Consider the following 7253-nt stretch of genomic DNA (forward strand, 5'->3'; position numbering starts at 1 on the left):
CAAGGCTGTTGCACAAAAGTAGTGAAAACAGCCGATCTACAAGCAAACAACGCCTGGTGCGAGGCGTTGTTTGCTTGTAGATCGCTGTTTTCACTAGTTTAAATCATTTTTAAAATGATAAATGCAAAACAAAACGGTCTTGGACATAATAAAGTTTTCATCCGACAACGACGATATATTAGGAGTAGTTCACCCCCAAAATGACTTTTTTTCTATTGATTAGTCACGCCATGGAGACTAGAGTTCAATAATATTTTTTGTTTTTTGTCACATTCCTAAGACAAAAATTTGATTTGAGTAAATTTACCCCATTGATTCTGCATGGGGATCCGTTTCGAAACGGGTCCCCATCCGGAACGAATGAGGGTAAATTTATTGTTATCACATTTTTGTCTTAGGAATGCGACAAAAAAAACTAAAAATATTATTGAACTCTAGTCTCCATGGCGTGACTAATCAATAGAAAAAAAGTCATTTTGGGGGTGAACTACTCCTTTAGGAACATGAGCCAAGATGTTATTTAGGGCGGAGTTGTCCTTTAACACAGAAACACACATGGAGATATACAGTACTGTCCTATTGTATTTATTTCACAGTAAAGACAATGATAGAGCAAGCTGTCATCCAAACTGGGAATACCTTTAGTTAGATAAACCAGCCTGAACAGGACATGAAGCAAAGAACAAACTAATGAACATGTAAGCACACAGTAAAATCCTCCTTAGGGTTCATGTAGCCCTGAGAGTGTACCAATGGAACCAAATGGGTTCCATTGGTACAGTACATTCAGAGATACAGTACAAAGGGACAAATTAACACTGAGGATTTAACTGGTGATTGTTTGGAGAACACACAGTGATGTCCTAATGGTATATGATTGAGCTCTGGGTTGAAGACACATCTTTACAGCAGAACCCGTGTAAAGCATGACAATTTTGAAAAGTCCCGACCACTCACATGAATAAAAACAGACAAATGGAAACAGGATACAGACTACTACTTTTAGTCAAAACTCCCTTAATAAGTATGGTCTTAAACACACTGCATACCGCATTATCCAAAATATATTAATTATTGCCACCATATACAGTTTTACATGTTAATTTATGTTACAGATTACAGTAATCGTGTTTGTAGCTACTTTTGTAATGTTACATTACTCCAATTGTATACAGATTATTATTACAAGGGTAATAATAATTATTATTATTGTTGGTATTGTAGGTATACCAAATCCTATACTGTACTGTATACTGTAGGTGGAAATTGCAGCCACATGGTGAATTAGATATTTTGCTGTACATCCCCATTTTGATATCCTGCGATTGAATAAAAGAAAAAGAAAAAAACGAAACAAGACTGTACTCTATCATATAATATTAAATTATTGTTATTATTGTGAGAAATGCAAGTAATACTGGACTGGCCAAGGTAAAACAGCATAGAAGATGAAATGACTATCATTTCTGCATAATATAAGACTGACATTAAATCAAATGTAATTGGTATAGGTTTTTCTACAGGAGCTTGTAGATCTGCAATTTTATCCGAATGTTCGGGTGGAGAATATAGGGAGCTAGGGTTCATGTGGTTAACATAAATGTTTCATAGTTGTAAAAGGAAAGACAACTCAAGTAGGTCCAATCTGATGACAGATGCAACATTTCCAAGGGCACGCTGGGACACACGTTCTGGTCGTGCCCAAGGATTGTTTCATTCTGGCAAAGCATTGTTGCTTGGTACAGTCGTGTATATCGTATTCACATTGAGCCTGATGCACTAACTGTCCTGTTTGGTTGCTCCGAAGCTTCTCTTTCTCTGCTGTACTCTGTCCAAACAGACACTCATGCTTGGTACACTAGTAGCCAAAATAATTATTTTAACTGAATGGAAAACCTCTACTACAGTATACCCTGTTTCAACAGATGGCTTACTGAATTTGTATCAATAATTCCTTTGGAGAGGCTTCGCTAGTAGAAACAGGACAGTCATGCAGCATTTGAGTTCATCTGGGGTCCTATCACGGCGCATCTGGATGACTAATTTATAACAGCTTTTAGAATTTGACCAATTGTTTGTACTTTTATGGTTTGCCTACTTTTGTACTTCTGTACTTTGTATATTATAGGTGAATTACCCGTGTTTGATATATGCATGATAGTCTGGTGTGTGTGTTTGTCTTGTTATGTCTTGTTGATGTACTGTTTGTATTGTCTGTGATGTCTTCCATAAAATACAAATACAAATCAATATTAAAAAAGAAAAAAAGAACTAAATCCAATCTGTGTGGATTATATGACATGCAACAGCTTGTTGAAAGCTGGTATGAAAGACGTGAAGTCTGCATACCAGCTCTGACAAAGTGTAATAAAAAAAAAGAAAACCGATCCGGAGACGGTTCCAAATGGGACGGAACCGGTTCCGGTTCCTGTTGTTTCCGGAATCCCAACCCTAATGATACCGTCCTACGGCGAAGTATAAACCACTACAGTCGCTAAGTTAATGCCAACTAACAGCATATAACATCTATGGTGTATAGCTACGGTGATCGGTTCTTCACAACTGTACTACTTGCAAGCATAATTGTGGCATAGTCTAAGAGTTAACAGTGACATGCTTCCACTATTAATGCTCAAAATTCATAAATGGACATCGATATACTCTGTTGAACTGACATACGGTACATTCATTGTTGATGCGGACAACGGATTAAAAATATTACAGTCATCAGATCATATTAGCGGCACATTTAAAATGTAGTAAAAAAAATAATAAGATCTAACCATTTGTTTCATAAAATCATGCTCTCGATACGAATGGCCATAGCTTCTCCCGAGACTAGCCTTCTACAGCAGGGGTCTTCAACAGGGGGTCCGGGACCCCTTGGGGGTCCTCAGAGATACTACAGGGGGGGCCGCCAAATCTTTGTGTGATAGGATGATGTTTTTTTACATTAACCACTTGGAACATTACCCAAAAATAGCAGATCTTCAAGCTTACAACGCCTCGCAACGCGAGACGTTGTAAGCTTGTAGATCGGCCATTTGTGTCAAAGAAGAGCAGACTAAAGTATTTGATGGTTCAAGGGGTTAACTGTCTGAAAATACACATTACTCCAACATGATGACAGCGCTGTCAAACAAGTCTAAGCTGTCGAAGAAATCTATGAAAATCTTTCTTCTGCAACATCATTTTATACAATATGTAGTGGGGGTCCCTGCTTCATCTAGCTCTCAGCTAAGGGGTCCCTGGGCTGAAAACGTTGAAGACCCCTGTTCTACAGTATTAGGGAAAAGGGCTGTGTGTAACCGAAACACTGGCTTCTCCACCCAAAGCTGTCCATGTTCGTTTTGTTTTGGCACGTTTACTCAGATGTCATGTTGTCCTAACAAGTTGTACAGAAAGAGGTGTGCATACCAGCACTTACGCCCTGAAATAAATAAAAGGTTAGGCTGCCATGCATGCACTACAAACGTCACATCACATGTAGAAACATGAGATGGCAACTCTACTTCCGACCGCAAAACTAGTGCAAAACAACAATGAGGCTACACACAGTCGAATAAATACGAGTATTTGAGAATGGTTTCGGCTTTCACGTCTGGGTTTGCAGATAGTTAATGTTAATTACACACAGGAGCACTAACTTAGGCACTCTCTCCTATACTGTACAATGTATCCGCTCATAGCTTATAGAAAACATGGCCATAAAATAGCAGTAGGTAGACTATATTACATTGTGAAGTACTCGCAGCAGCTGTAGCCTAGTGAAACCCTCTCACAAGCCTGATTTAGACTTTGTCGTATGACACGACAGTGTATAAATTAAGCAATACAGTATATGTCGCTAACGCTAATGACCAATGACGGCTTCACCAGATACAAATCTGATCTTGATCTATAGGAATCCGAGGTGTGGGCAACTGTACATGTCTCATCTCCCTTTCCACGCAGCGTGCAACCCACGTATTGAAATGTACAACAGCAAAATGCAAGCAGACACGAGAGAGAAGAACAGTTATAGTTTTTCTCCTCGCCGGCCTTCGCCACAAAGAGAACAAGGTGGAGGATTTTTGCAACCTTTCCCGCCAATATTCACGGAAATGCTTTGCCTGCTTCCCCCCCACTTCTTGGTCAGCTTGTTTTTTTTTTTTTCAGTTTGGAAAGCTTTCTACCAAGTAGGCGTTCCCACACAGACCTTCTCACTGTGAAGCCTTGCCCAATTTATACTTGGCCGTACAACATATTTTTTTAAAAAATTATTATTAAAATCATATCATAAGTATAAGTTTAACTTTACAAGTGGGTGCTGTGCAATGTGAAAGTAAGAACAAAAATAACTTGAAAAAAGCTAAAAGAAAACAGCAAGGGTGCGGGTCACGACGAAATGTCTCTTATAGCAGCAACGTTTTGTGGAAAGCAGAGAGCACCGCCAGCAGGTGGCCCAGAGGTACTGCAAGCAGATGACCGGAATAAAGGGATTGTTGCTGTGGACTGTACGGAATTTAAAAATGTCACCGCGTCACTGCATGCCTTCCTTTCTGCCTTAACTTCAGTCTGTGGATTACTGCAAACCTGTCATTGGATTTTAAGGCCTTGGATGGCCCGTAGAGACCATGCTTGAATAAATGATAGTCCAGTGTCTTGTAAAGGGTGGAGCTGCAGCAAGGTTGCAACTTCATGTCGGACGCAACATTCTTAAAATAGAACACTAGTAAAATGTTCCCGTAAAAGAGAGACGAGCACAGGGCCCCGTCTCTGTAACAGCCCCCAGTCACAGCAGGATTCACAACTCTCTTTTCCTGTCCCTTTCCCCCCTTTTTGGGGACACGCGATACGTCTTATTCTCCTGTGAAAAGTGAAATGTTTTCTGCTACTTATTGCCAGGCAGTCGGGTGGTCACATTTTTCTCACATGACTTGAAATAGTCTTTAGAAATCAGAGTTGGAAATAGCTGGCCTATAGCTATGTTGCCATGGTTACCAAAGTACCGTCCTGACATTCATGTTTATGAGCGTGTCCGGGCTACTTTCGTCCTGAGCTTGTGCGTGTCTGCGAGGTTGTTGTCCCCGTAAAATGTGTTCCCGTAGGGGGTATCTGTGACGGGAGATTTGATTAAGGCTTACAATATTTCATTGATTTCGTCGTCTTTTGTTGTCGTTTTTGGCCAGTGATTTTTTTTTTCTTTCTTTTTATAAAAGTTTACCGTGTCGTTCATGCTACAGAAGAAGTGTCCATTGTTCAAAGGATCTTGGTCGTCGTCTCTTGCATTACAATCAAACGTGTCCTTCCAGCTATGCTCCAAAGCTCAGATGCTTCTTCTACTATCTATATTCTTCTCTCGTAGCCAGGCGGTCACAGATCTCCACCAACCGATATACGTGCAGAGACATCTAAATTCAATGTAGTGGATAGAACAGTGGGGGAAGAAAACGCCTGCCGACAAACCTACGCTCATTGCATTGAAAACCAACATCACGGTTCCACATTCCAATGTTGAGGGCACCCTAAACTTTGCATTGGTTCAGCACTGAACTGTCATTTCTGAATAGTTTCCACCCAGTTCTAGCCACTTCATTGAGTTTAGATTTCCCATGAAGTCTCCGATCGTCTGTCTATGTGAGCCATTCAAGTACTGTGTATCGTTATCTGACCATTATCTGTCGTTTCTTTTACTATTTCTCCTTTCTTAGCCCATCATTTTCCTCTGCCTTCCTTCAAGTAGTAATCCAGAGATCGCTGTGGTCTAATTTCTGGCTATAGGTATCAGGGCTTTTCACATGGAAAGCGGCAATACACCTGCCTTCTTCTCGCTTGGATCCGTAGGGATCCACTGCTCTCCTCGTGTGAAAAGACGCAAGTCTTTGAAAAGAAAATTCGACACATTTCAACGCCCGACAAGGCGTGTGCACGAGACAAGCACGACCGCCGCCACCACCCGAACGCTCACATCTCGTTGAAAACGAACCACCAGACCGCGCCAGTCTTCCCGTGTGAAAAGCCCGTGTTAAGTCTTACAGCAAAGTGAATTCTATTTGGGACTGAGCAACCCTCCGCTGCCCTCCTTCTGGCTCCCGCTGCGGCCCCAGCACCCCGTGGCTATGCTCATGCTCCTCTGAGTGGCCGTGGCCGCCATCCCCCGCTCCCGCTCGATGTCGCACTGGCTCAACGTGCGCTCCGTCCGTCCTCCGGGCTGCGAGGGAGAACAGGCGGCAGCGGCGGCACCGCCGCCCGTCGCCACCACCACCCCTCCTCCTCCTCCTCCCACGCCGGGCTGCGAGGAGATGGTGCGGAAGACGTGGTTGCGCTTGCGGAGGTAGTCGCCTCCGGCGGCTCCCAGGCCGAAGCTGCCCTTGCGGAGGATCATGCGGGCGCCGCTGGACTTTGCGGGGCGGGAGCGCTGGCACAGCTCCAGCTGGGACAGGTGGTTGGCGTAGCCGTCTGGGATGAACTGCATGGGACCAAGAGTGGATTGTCATTCAGAACCAGTGGTGTGAAGTGATTACAGTACATTTAGGCCTAGAATTATTGACTGCTTTTTAACCAGTGAAAAATAGCAGATATACAAGCTCACAGCGCGGCACCGAGTGCCGCGCTGCGAGCTTGTAGATCTGCTATTTTTGGAAAAAAGTCGTGAAAATGTGTGCAAATCTTTGAATATATGTATTTTCAAAGCGAACGTTTGTAACTCAGATTTTGCTTCTGGGGGGTCCCTGGAACTAGATATTTTGAGATGGGGGTCCGTGGCCAAATACATATCATTTTGGGGGTCCTTGACATGAAAATGTTTGAGCACCACTGACATAGAAACAAATATTCATGATTTTTCAAAAATAGCAGATCTACAAGCTTGCAGCAATATCTGCTATTTTTAAATAGTTAAAACACAAAATAGTGTGCTAAATGGGTTAAACCCCCCTCCCCTATGAAGAACATTCATGGGGGGCCCGCAGTGAATCCTTGTACCCAGGGCCCAGAATTTGGTGCGACACCCCTGACAAGAATGTACACACATAAGACGCACGCACGCACGCACACACACACACACACGCACTACTTGACTGGCTCTTAACTCACTTAGTCACTGTGGAGATCTTCACACCAAAAACACCCATGGGTTTCCTTGAAGGCATCCTCTTCAGGCTGAACTCTCGGCTGGTGAACTTAATAGAAAGCTTAACCTCAATCTAAAACAGAGGAAAAGAGAAAGTTGCTCAAAGTAAAAAAAAAAAAAAAAACTAACAAACACTTCA

The sequence above is a fragment of the Nannobrachium achirus genome, assembly GCF_963921795.1.
Source record: "Nannobrachium achirus genome assembly, chromosome: 15".
Taxonomy (NCBI): domain Eukaryota; kingdom Metazoa; phylum Chordata; class Actinopteri; order Myctophiformes; family Myctophidae; genus Nannobrachium; species Nannobrachium achirus.